This window comes from Equus asinus, chromosome 20, assembly GCF_041296235.1.
Source record: "Equus asinus isolate D_3611 breed Donkey chromosome 20, EquAss-T2T_v2, whole genome shotgun sequence".
NCBI classification, from domain to species: Eukaryota; Metazoa; Chordata; class Mammalia; order Perissodactyla; family Equidae; genus Equus; species Equus asinus.
The window spans coordinates 79,234,841-79,247,692 of NC_091809.1; the positions used below are offsets into that span (position 1 = coordinate 79,234,841).

At 47.7% G+C, this 12,852-nt stretch overlaps 1 protein-coding gene across 8 annotated transcripts in view; it reads left to right on the plus strand.

The window, feature by feature from the left end:
- TENM4 (teneurin transmembrane protein 4) overlaps positions 1-12,852 on the plus strand; it is a 728,135-nt gene that overhangs the window by 278,722 nt on the left and 436,561 nt on the right. The window contains exon 4 of one of the 8 annotated variants that reach the window (XM_070490574.1): positions 12,583-12,679. The exons of the other annotated variants lie outside the window; for them this stretch is intronic. The gene's annotated coding sequence lies outside the window, so the exon portion shown is untranslated. The remainder of the gene's footprint in view (positions 1-12,582; positions 12,680-12,852) is intronic. 8 annotated transcript variants of the gene reach the window in all.

The window sequence follows — 12,852 nt, forward strand, 5'->3', positions numbered from 1 at the left end:
CCTAAACCTGAAATTAATTGAGACATAGAGAAGTCAGACAGATAACAACAATAGCAAATCCTGGCATAGCATTAGCACTGCTCATTAAGCGCTGACACTTAGTACTTACCATCTGTCAACCTCTGTTCTGAGCACTTTGCAATATAAGCTATTTAATCCTCACGACAATTCTATCAGGTAGGTACTATTATATCCCCATTTTACAGATGAAGACACCAAGGTACAACAGAAATTTATGCTCTCTCAGTTCTAGAGACTAAATGTCCGCAATCAAGGTGTCAGCGGGGTTGGTTCCCTCTGGAGGCCCTGAGGGAGAATCCGCTCCGTGCCTCTCGCCTAGCTTCCTTGGTGTTCCTTGGCTTGTACCTGCGTCACTCCTATCTCTGCCTCCATCGTAGGTCACATGGTGTTCTCATTTGTCTCTCATTGTGTCCTTTTCCATCTGTCACAAGATGCCCTCATTGGATTAGGGTCCACCCTGATCCCTTATGACCTTGTCTAGGTCTTTAATGTAATCACATCTGCCAAGACCCAAGTCCAAATAAAGTCACATCCTGAGGTTCCCAGCCGACATGAATTTTGAGGGGACGCTATTCACCCACGACAGAGAAGATCAAGTGAGAGAGCAAGAGAAGCCAAGAGAGTTCCTCTAAGGGAAGTTTCTCCATAAGGAAACGACGCAGAGAATTCCTCTGGTGCTGGCTGCTTTAACAGAGATCAAAACAACAGTGGCCAAAGCCTAACAGATGCTGGTTTCTCTTGCACGTAAAATCGCAGCTGAGGGGACAGAGAAGTTCCGCTTCACAAGGTTCTGCAGGGACCGAGCCGTCTTCTGTCTTGCTCTGCTGCAACCTGGGCTATGCCCTCAACCCCAAAGGCAGAGAGGGCTCCCTAAAGAGGGCCACGCTTTAGCTAGTAGGTGGCGAAAGAGGGGGTGGAGGGCACCCAACTTCCTCCTGAGGGCACAGCCAAGAAGCTTCATATACCACCTCTGTTCACACCCGATGGCCAGAACTTAGCTGGACTCACCTCACTGCAAGGGATCCTGGGAAATCCGGTCTTTGGCTGAGAGGTCATGTGACCAGCTGAAACTCAAGGGATTCTATTTCTCAAAGAAAGACAGGGAGATTGATCATTGAGGGACAGCTGGCATAAAGTCTGGGAAGTCCCCGGTCCATGGTAGATGGTCAGTAAATTATGATTTTGATCTTCTGCCATGACATTGCTAATGACTTCTCCCTGGCCCCATGTCAATAAACCTCTACATGTTCTATTAACCCTGTCACCTGTCATTGCAGTAATCTAAGCCCAAACCAATCACAGCTCCATAATCCTGAGATGGTCCACTCCTTTTCACACCCCTAAACCTGGCTCACAAAGTCTGTGGCTTTCTGGACCTGCCCCCTCTCCAGCTCCTCCCTGGACCCCAGGTTGCAAAGCTCTGGAGTAGGGGGGGCTCTCCAAGTTCCCTGCAGCTCAGACCGCCAGGAATCCCCCGTGTCCTGGAATCGGAACCCCCAAGCACCACACGCCCTGCCCATGCGGAGTGTCTGCCCTCCTGCATGCTGGAGGAGTTTGTGGAAAGACTTTTCTGGCATTGGAGGGTGAAAGTCAAAACAGTAATTACAAGAACATCTGTTCCTGAGTGGAAGGCATATCCTCTGCACACCAGGACGCATGCCTGCACTGTTCAGCAAGCTGGATGTTAAAATGGAAGAGAATGTTCTGGGAGTGAGGACTAATGGAGCCAGCCGCGATGGAGGCGCTGCTTCCTTGTAGGATGCTGTGCTGGGGAATAGGGAGGAGCCAGTGTAGGTGGGTGAGGGATGCGGTGAGCGAGTGCGTGGAGAAGGGGTGAGCAACTGGTTACATGAGTGAATGAAGGAAGGGATGAGTGAAAAAGGTGAATGAATGAGTGAGTTAATGATGAGTAAGTGAAGAAATAAATACGTGAATAAGTGAATGAGTAAATAAGTGAAGAAGTTAAGTGCATGAGTCAACAAGTGTGTGATTTTGAGTAAATGAATAAGTGAGAATTTCAGGAGGTGATATGAATGAATGAGGGAATAATTGTCAATGATTGGGTCGATGCGGGAGCGAGCCAGCAGTTGAATTACTCGTCTCCGCGGGGCAGATAGGGTTGGCAGCAAGACGGGAATTGTGGGGCAGGACTGGAGCCTGATCTAGCTGGAGGCTCAAGGTCAGGGTTAGCTGTGCTGGCTCGTAGAGCCAAGGCTCAAACCCTGGCCGTCTCATCCCAAGCCGTCTCTACAGCTTCATGTGCTTTGGCTGACATGACTATACTTCATAGGGAACATGTTCCTCTCTTCCTTAAAGAACCTTACAAAATTGTCTGGTGTGGCTAGAAAAGCTTACGGTTCTATAGGTATTTTTTATTTCTGGAAATGTTTCAAAGATAAATTTTCTTACTTTGGATTATACACGTTTCCCAGCAAACTCGCAGAAAGTCCTGAGAAGGAATTAGACAGGGTGCCCAAGGATACAGGTAAACACTGCCCAGGATGCAGGGAGCAGGGTCCAGGGTCCCTGGATCCCGCGTGAGTGAGAACAACCCCTGAGAGCAGAGGAAGCTGCAGAGAAAGATACTGTTGGGTTTGCAGCTAGGACAAGTGGTGGGACAAGTACCATCCTGCCTTTTCCCATGAGCCCGGATAGTTAGAATTTGCAGGTCAGGAAATTTTGATCACAGTTCATTTTGGCCAAGCTTTCTGGAGCCCTTGCTCAGTGCACAGTGCTATGGATACAGTGAGGAAAATACACTGTCCGGGGCCTCATGGAGTTCAGAGCAGCAGGGCCAACAGACAAACTCACCAATGCAATATAGCGAAATTATGGTGGAAAGCAGGGGGTTGTGGGACCCCAAAGGGGGACAGGTCAAGGAAGGTGTCACAGGTAGTGGCTTGTGGACTAGACCTTGGAAGGGAGTTAGAAGTGTGAGACAGTCCAGGCAAACACACACCATGAAGGGAATCATGGAGAGATGGAACGACAATGAGTGTTGATGAAATCCACAGCTCTAAAAACTGCCGGGAAGCGGATCCCACTGTGTTCCAGAAGGCAGGTCCTGGGTCTTCTTCACCATTGTGGCCGCAGCAGGTAGAGCCCAGTTCCAGGCACACAGTAGGTACTCAGTGAGCATTTGTTGAATGCATGAATAAGTGAAGAAAAGTATGAAAGAAGGAGCAAAAACAAGGGAAGGGAAAGGCAGAAGGAAAGTGCAGAGTACAAAGAGGCGAGAGGTTTACTCCAAGTTGCAGAGCCGATCGTTGCGGGCAGCACAGGGTTTGAGAGACCTGTGCAAGGGGAGCAGGTCCTGGGGAAAGTGCTGGGTCTATGGGTGCGCTGTTGCCACAGCCAGATCAGCACTGGGAACACAGTTAACACTTAGTGCATATATTTTGAATAAATGAATGAAGGGCTGCTGTCTGTTATTGTGTCAGAATAAAACAGATAAGGCTACATCGTGTCAACAGTGGCCTGGTCACTCCTCAGTCAGTCCTTGGTTGTCAATACTGGGATTTATAGGCTGGAACAGCCTTCAACAGAGGTCTGCTCCAAGCTTCTCGTTTTGTAGGTGAGAACACCAAGGCCTAGAGAGGAGAAGTGGCTTGTCCTTCTGCCTTGTCAGGCCAGTGGGATTTAGAATTACTAACTGAAGTCCCAGAGTCTCGAGTTCTGTTTCTTGCTCTGCCACTAACCGGAGGCCTCTCACATGGTCTCTCCTCCCTGACCTCGGCTTCCCTCATTGAAACCAGTCACCTCTAAGTCCCTTCAGGTCCTCCCTCCCAACCTACCTCATTCACTCCACAAACACTCACTGAGCGTCCCCACGTGTTGGGTTCTATGCTAGGTCCTGGGGAAGATCAGAGAGAAGACTCGCCCCAGCCTCACCCAGGTCCTCAACAAGATCACATTATCTCAGCCCTTATTATATACTATTTTTAATTTTTAATTTTTTTAATTTTTTTTTTTGAGGAAGATTAGCCCTGAGCTAACTAATGCCACTCCTCCCCTTTTTGCTGAGGAAGCCTGGCCTTGAGCTAACATGGTGCCCATCTTCCTCTACTTTATACGTGGGACGCCTACCACAGCATGGCATGCCAAGCAGTACCATGTCCGCACCCGGGATCCGAACCAGCAAACCCCGGGCCGCTGAGAAGTGTAACATGCGAACTTAACCGCTGTGCCACCAGGCCAGCCCCAATACTATTTTTTAAAATGGTTATGTGACTGCCATTCCACCAGACTCTAAGCTTGCCAGGGGATTTTTTCATTTTTGTGCTGCCTTAAATTCTTTCTGGATCAAGGAAGAGAATTGATGCATAGATTGACTCACGTTGGATTCTTTCATTGTGCCCAGACCACCTTGCCCTGGTCACCTTCACGGAGATGTTCACTGAGTGAGAATCATGCCAGCAGGGAAGCGCGGGGGCTATGCAAGCTCAGAAGTTGGTCCACTGATCTAGTCAGAGGGTGAGGGGGCTTTGGGGAGGATGGGACCTTCTGCTGAGTCTTCAAGGACAAGAAGGAATTCCTCAAGGGAAGATGAGGTGACTGGGACAAAGGAAACAGCAGGTACAAATGCTTGAGGCCTGAGAGAGCCTTGCCCGTGAGAGGATCTGCTAGTAATTTCTGACGAGGCCGGAAGCGCACCCTCCATCTCTTTCCCCTCCAGGACTCCCGATGGGGTGTGTATTACCCACAACACGAACACTAGCCAGAGGGGAGCCCAGGACTAAGTTGTCCATGCTGACAAGCACACACAGGACTGGGTGAACTGTGCTGCTGTGCTGCTGGCTTCCAGCAAAATGGCCCGGCATTGGGGGCAGCTCTAAAGTCACTTCCCCACGCTGCCAGTGGAGCAGACGGAGCCAGCCGGAGCTCCAGCCCAGGCCCCGGCCCTCTGGAGCCTGTGCATTGAACCCACTGGCCTTTCTTTTGGGCAGGTGAGTGCGAGGAGCCAGCCCTGTTCCTGCCGAGGAGGCGAGTCACAGCTGTTTACACTTTTCATGGAACTGAAGCTCACCTCTTGTAGGGAAAAACTTGAAACCATTTTTAAAATTGAAACATTTTTGAAGTTAAATTAGTCCCCTGGTGGGCAACATGGAGGTAGGATGGGTTGGTGGGGAGGTGCGGGGAGGTGGCAGGTGGAAAGGAGTAATGGAAGTCAGGGAACCCGCTCAGGAGGCCAGTTCAGAAATCCAGATGTGCCCCAGATGCACATCTGCATGCTCATAGCCCAGATTTCAGGGAGAAAACCAAGGCCGGGATATTCTTAGAGGAGGAGGGAGCGGGGGCGGGGGGAGAAGAGGGGGAGGGAAGCAGCTAGCGAACTCTACTTGGAAACAAACATCAACTATTATTTAAACATCAAATATTATTAAAGGAAAAAACGGCAGGTTTCCGGAGCGCTTCGGAATCTCTCTGGATAGGTTGCCGTTGCTCTGGGGTTAATATGAGGAAATAGCATTCTTAAGCACCGTATTAACCTGTCTGTTGTTCTATGGACTGTGACAGCTACATTTTACATCTTAATGGCTAACCATTTATTTCACACCAAAAAAAAAAAGTGTCTTTTAGCCCATGACGCAGGTACTCAAGGCTGGAAGCTTTGCCCCCAGATGCAGGTTTTGAGGCAGAAGCTCTAAGTGGGTTTTAGGCAGGCTTTGCAAGGAGCCCCCACTGTGTGCCTCCTCCGTTTACCCAGCTCCTCCGGCCCCTTCCTTTTCTGAGGCCCCTCCATTTGCCTCTGTAGGCCTTCCTCTGGGCCGCTGTGGTCTCTCAGGGGCAACAAGTCACTCTCTTGGAAGACGGTTCAGCCACAGTAGCAAATGATGCGTGGAAAGGCCTCCAGTGCAGGGAAAAGTCAGGGAGAGCCAGGAGACCACAGGAGGAGGACCATGCCGGGCCAGCTTCAGAAACAGAGGAAGGGTGTGAACTGGGCCAGGAGGAGAATGAGGAGTGATCTTAAGAAGAAGGACGACACTTACACAGTACCCACCACCTGCCTGGCCGTGTTCCCAGAGCTTTAAATAGATTCAGTTATTTCATCCTTGCAACAACTCTAGCAGGTAGGCAAAATTATGATCCCTTTTTAAACAGATGAGGAAGCTGAGGCACAGAGAAGTGAAGTCACTTGCCTAGAGTAACACAGCTCTGAGTGGGGTGGCGAGGCCCAGGCTGGGTATTCTGGCTCCAGAGTCCATTTTAACCCCTGCTATACATCCCCTCTAATAAACTTCTACATGTGCATTCATCCACAAGCATTTAATGAGCACCTACTGTGTGCCATGCATTGCTCTGGATGCTGGGGCTGCATCAGTGAACAAAACAGACACAGATGAACTGAGTAACCCTGTGTGCCTGGCCCCCTGAAACATCCCCTGAGGTCATCCAGGTGATCAGAAGTGGGCCCTGCCTGATTCTAGTTGGGAAGACAGACATTAATGAAATAATCTTTCAAATAAGTACATAATTGGGGCCAGCCCGTTGGTGTAGTGGTTAAGTTTGCACACTCCGCTTTGGGGGCCCAGGGTTCATGTGTTCAGATCCCAGGTGTGAACCTACACACCACTCATCAAGCCGTGCTGTGGTGGTGTCCCATATATAAAGTAGGGGAAGATTGGCACAGATGTTAGCTCAGGAACAATCTTCCTCACAAAAAAAAAAAAAAAAAAAAGCAAATAAGTACTTAATTCCAAGTGCCCTGAAGGGCATGTAGTAGAAGAGCTTGCGCTGGCCTGTGGGACTGCAGAAGCTTTCCCCAGGAAGTGACTCTAAGTCCACACTGAGACCCAAAGGGGGATGGTGACTCCCAGAAGAGGAAACAGCATTTGCTCCCTGAGTATGATGGCGTGAAGACTGGTTTGCCTGGACCTCAAGGAACAAGGGGAACAGACAGGGAGATACGGTCGGTGAGGGGGGCCGGGAACAAAGTAGAAATTTAATATTTAGTGAAGGGCAGTAGGAAGCTCTTGCAGGGCTTTGAACAAGAGTGACATGTCCTTCAGTGTTTGGCAGTTTCCCAAATTTTTCACACCCACACTTTTTTGTCTGAAAGCAATGTGGTGAGGCAGGCAAGTTTGGGGTTCTTTTTCCAAACTGACAAACCAGAATATTGAAGTTCCTCCAAAATGATCCCTAAGAATTTAAAGAGTGAGGCTGAGGGTGCGGGTCTTCCTGCTCAGGGACCCATTGGAGAGCAGAGAGGAGAGAGGAGGCTTCTGTACAGTGTGAGCAATGGCAGGATGTGACAACACGAAGGGGAGTATTAACCTCGTGGGGTTTGGAGAGTGTCTCTGAAGTGAAAGGGTCCAGCACTGTGCCTGGCACGTGGTGGATGCTCAGGAGATGCCCATTCCCCTTGCCTTCAGCTGGAGGAAGCATCGCTTTGGTTTTGCACGTGGCCTGGCGTCATCTCCACCTCCTACGTCAGTGGGTGTTCTGGGGGATGTTTGGCTGGTTTCGGTGCATGCATGAGAGAAGAGGCAAGTTGTTCATGTTCCTTGCCCAAGGCCATATCCTTGTTTCCTTAGTTCCGAGAAAGCTCTGCCAGGAGATCTTGCAAAAAAGGATTGGGCTTGCCTCTGCCTGGTCTCTGTAGAAGGAAACTCAGGAAGACAGTTTTCCTTCAGCCGCCCCACCCCCGGCTCCCTACTACCATATTCTATCGCGCTTCCATCAGAAAAATTCCTCATCAGGAAGAGCTGCTTTGGAAATTTGTTCACTCAAGAAGAATCACTAGCATTCACTTACAAAACACTTTTCCTACATTTTTCTCACTTAAGCCCCATAATAATCTTGTGAGGTAGTTCCTTATTTATCAAGATTTTATAAAGGGGACTTGACGTGGTTGTGATTCATGGCACACAGAGGACAAAATCCAAACAGAGGTCCCCGGTGACACCAGTCCAGTCTTCCTTTAGCTGCATGACAGTGTCTCTCTCCATCCCATCCTTCGATACTGCCCGCTCCGAGACATGACAACAAACTTTTCCCTGCCTTCGGGTTTTCCTGCTCATTGGAAGGGTGATTTGGGGCATCTTCCTGGTCCCTGGAAGGATGAGTATGGACCCTTTCCGGGGATTACATTCCACAAGTCATACTTCCCAGGAAGCCCAGAGCTCAGAGCTGCAGTCCTTTCTCCGTGGCACATCCACCAGACATCAGGAGACGGATGCCAGCCAGCATTAAAATTGTGGCATTGCAAGAGGCCAAAGGAATGTGGCTGGCTCCCAGCCTCTTCTTTTCCCATTCCACTGGAAGGTCGTGTTCGTTCAAGCTTTTAAACCAAAAATAAATGATTGTAATCCATTTGCTAATTATACCGTGCTGAAGTTCTAGACGCTGTAGATTGCAGCCGTGATATATCTAGATGAAGTTTCTGGGAGCTTATTTTTAGCTGTTCAGAGAGCATTCAGTTTCCTAGAGGCTTCATTTGCAAGTCTAGGAGGGGACAGAAAAATGCATCTGCACCGGCCTTCTCGCCCTGTGACTTGGATGGAGCCGCGTAACCTCTCCGGCTCTCCTCTGTGAAAGCAGATGGCTGGAGTGGCTGATCTGGAAGCTCTGCCTATCCTGGACTGTGGAAACTAGACTGTGTCCAAACATGGTCTCTCCCTGCCTAGCTCATCCTGGAGAATGTCAAAAAGCACCACCCCAATGTGTTTGTGAACCATGGAACACAGGTCTTCAGAAAACTTGAGCTCAGTGGACTCATGGGCCCCCTTTTCTGATCTTTATATTTTGGAGAGGTGGATAAAGGTAGAAGGATTTTATATTTATTTAGCCCCTGTTATGTGCGTAATAAGAAGGACCTGGCCACCCACTTCTGAAAAGATTGGCCATGAAAACTGTATGAATAGGATCACTGGGTGTCAGGATTGACTTGATGGCACTAAGAATAAATGTGCATGATACACTGGTAGGTGCTTGCATTTGAGTCATTTGGGGATGGCCTCCCCCACTCAAGGGCAGCGTCATCCAGTCTCTGTCAGTCAGTCCTCATGAACATCTATGTGTGTGTCAGGCACTGGGCTTGGTTCTGAAAACATTGTGAAGGTGAAGTGCATGCAACTCCCAGCCCCGAGGAGACCCGAAGGGGAGGTCAAGCGTGAAGTGAATCTGTTGAGGTGCTTTCTGAACTACAGCATGAGCCACGGATGATAAAAATGCTGAGTGCCGTCAGACATCACAGACCCATTGTGGTGGGGGTCCAGGTCCCTTTGTTCCTGTTAGGGGAGGAGGATGAGGAAGACTTCGAGGCTGGAGAGGCATTTGAGCCGGGCTTGATGCATAGATGGAATTTAGAAATGTGGGGATTGGTTTAGGGACATTAGACAGACCTGGTCTGGTAAACTTGGAACCTGCCCTGGCCAGATCATGGGGATGGCTGTCCCTGGCCAGTCAGCATTCACAAATGCCTAGCAGAGCAAATTCCTTCCCTGTACACCATGACCTCCGGGAATTTTCTTCAATTTTGCCAAAAGTGTGATATCTTTTTTCAAAGGGTGAGCATAAAAAACCCTTTGGAACAATTCCTTTGTTTGGACGTTTCTAGTATCTAGACTTCTGGATAAACAATCTCCTGCTGTATTTGTGTAATTCTTGGGTGGCTAGATGGCTGTGTGGTCAGATGGATGAATGGACGGTTTGGTATCAATGTCGAGCTGCTGCAGCAAGGAGGTGGGAGCAGTTAAACTGGCTGGTCTTGTGGGTAGCTTTATAGGAAGAGGGACATTGGAGTGGGGCCTTGAACAATGACTAGAATTTTCTCAGCACACAGTGCAGATAAAGGTCTACCATTCAGAGGGAACCAAAATGGAAGCATGAAATGCATGACACTGTGGGAGAGTGGCGAGTCACAGAGGCCGGGGCGTAGGAGGGTGGGATGAGTAAATGTTGTGGCTGAGAGCACAAGCTTCGAATTAGACAGATTGTGGTTTGAATCCCAGCTCTGCCACATGGTAGCTGAGTGATCTCGGGTAAATTACATTTCTTTTCTTAGCCTCTCCTTTCTCATGTGCCAAACGGGACTATTAATAACGCCTGCCTCAGGTGGTTGTTGTGGAGATTAGCTGAAATAAAGTAATGCTTAGCACAGTGACTGGCACTTAATCTGCACTTAATAAGTGGTAGTTTCTGGTTCTTATTTTATTGAAACAGTTCTAATTAAGTTCTGAAAATGCCAGTTCACACCACAGAATTTAAGGAGGGAGAGAAAAGGAAGTTCTTTACTCCTTCACATTTAAGGATGAGGCAGAGAAAAAAGAACCAGCATAAGAGACAGAGAAAGTCCTTGGAGGAAAAAAGGGGAAGAATCCAGAGAGACTGGTGGTGTAGGTGCCGAGGCATCTCCAGGGGAGGAGTGATCCTGCTGGCAGATGACCCAGAGAAGCCATGGCAGGTTGAGAAGTCTCTGGAATTTGCAGTGACAACATCATTGTGATCTTAAAGAGAACATTCTGGAGGTGGAGCCACACCACAGTGATTTGTGGGGGCCGTGGGAGTGGTAGTTTCGATGACTCTTTCAGGAATTCTCTCTCAGAAGGAGAAAAAGAACTTGGAGTGGGGTGGGGACGAGGTCGTGGGAAGGGCTTTGTTAGATGAAGACTATTTGAACTCAACTAGCACAGTGTTTCTCTACCTTTCTAAACCCACGCCTCCCTTTGATAGATATAAACATCACTCTCCCCTTCAGGATTCTGATTTTCTGGTACCCACCCCCCAACACATAACCCCAGCCCCATTTGGGAATCACGACTGCCAAAAAGATCTTGTCTGAATTTACTTCTTGTAGTTGTATTTGAAAAACAGTAGGAATTTAATAATCTGTTGGAATAAAGCAGATAAGAAATGATGTAGGCATTGAGGCTGATAACAAGGATGGATTGGAGAGTAGGCGAGTAGACTGAACTAAGCAGGTGTGGGGAGTGAGGGAGCACAAACTAAAGGAGGGATCCTGAGGTTCTGGCTTGGAGAATTGAGTGAGTAACCACACCAACTACTGCATGTCCCTTCTCTATGTGGGTCCTCACTTCCATCTGCCAGGGTGCCACCTCGTGGGTTTGTTGAGAGTAAGAAACCAAATGGCAGATGTGGTCATCATTTGGAAACTTTCAAATGCTTTATAAATGCAGGGTATTATTATTAAAATTGTTATAAGCAAGAAATAGCACATCTGGCTCCCTTTCTCATGCACTCTCTCTATTTTCATCTGCACAGCCTCTATGTCAGTAAGCATAATTCTAAACGGCGAGAGGGAACTAACGTGTTTTGCTCATATACCCTTTTACAGATAAGGAATTGGAGCTGCAAGGAGTTTAAAAAAAAAGAACTAGCCCAAGATTACACCCAACAACGAGAGAATACATGTTCTTTCCAAGCACACATGGAACATTCACAACAATTGACTACATCCTAGGCCATAAAATACATCTCAGTAAATTTCAAGGAATCAGTTCCTACAGACCACCTTCTCCCATTACAGTGCAATTAAGCTAGAAATCAGTAACAGAAAGATGAGTTTAAAAAAAACACGTATTGAGAGATATTTACAAAAACACTTCTAACCAACTCATGGGTCAAAAAGGAAATGATAATAGAAATTATAAAATAATTATAAGTGAGGGGCTGGCCCCGTGGCCGAGTAGTTAAGTTCGCGCGCTCCGCTCCAGGCGGCCCAGTGTTTCGTTAGTTCGAATCCTGGGCGCGGACATGGCACTGCTCATCAGACCACGCTGAGGCAGCGTCCCACATGCCACAACTAGAAGAACCCACAACGAAGAACAACGAAGAATACACAACTATGTACTGGGGGGGCTTTGGGGAGAAAAAGGAAAAAATAAAATCTTTAAAAAATAAATAAATAAATAAATTAAAAAAAATAATTATAAGTGAATAATAGAAATATTAGATATCAAAGTTGTGGAAGATAACCAAGACAGCACTTAAGGGAAATTTATGACCTTAAATGCCTGTGTTAGGAAAGAAGGAGAGCTGAAAATTAACGAATGGGCTAAGTATCCAATTTAAGAACAATGGTAAAAATAAGTAAATAAGATAGGCCAGGGTCACGCAGTTCTAAGAGGTGGAGCCAGGATTTGAACACGGATATGGCCAGCTCCAAGCCCTCACTCTCTCCATTACACCATGAACCTTTCTCTGTGCCCTTCTCCATAATGTGCCCAGTGCCTGGAAATTCTGTTTCTCCCTAAGAGTCAAAGAGATGAGCCTACAGGGTAACTCCCTGCGTCAAAAGTTGATGATAAATCACGCTCATTTATTCATCCATCCTTTCACGCATTCATTCATTAACTATTTATTGATCGCTTGCCACGCACCAGGCACTGTGATCACAACCTTAGTTGCCTTCGCTCTGAGTGTTCAAAAACCAGTCTGCAGCCTGGGGCCAAAGCTGCTGCTGCTGCTCCTGCTGCTGCTCCTGCACACCCCACCCCACCCCACCCCACCCCACCCCTCGCTGCCTGCATCTTCTCTGCCGCTCTTCAGAACAGCACCCTCATCAAAAATGACTGATTTCTCTCTTGTCTCTTTCAACAGGTAGACTGAAATTACCATGTGTCCAAATTAAAATTGCATACTTCAAGGATTATTTGAAGGACTATTCTTAGACCCTTTTAAGAAGATTTAAAGAAAAGTGAGTTGATTTTTTTTTTTTTACACTTCAGAGAGTATTCATGATTTAAGTTAATGTTATGGGTGCTTTTTTTCTCTACCTCTTAAATATGCGTTAATAGGTAGACTTTATCTCCACTTATTTTTAATGCTTTTTTTTCCTAAGAACAATGAGCAGGGAGTACAAGATTACTG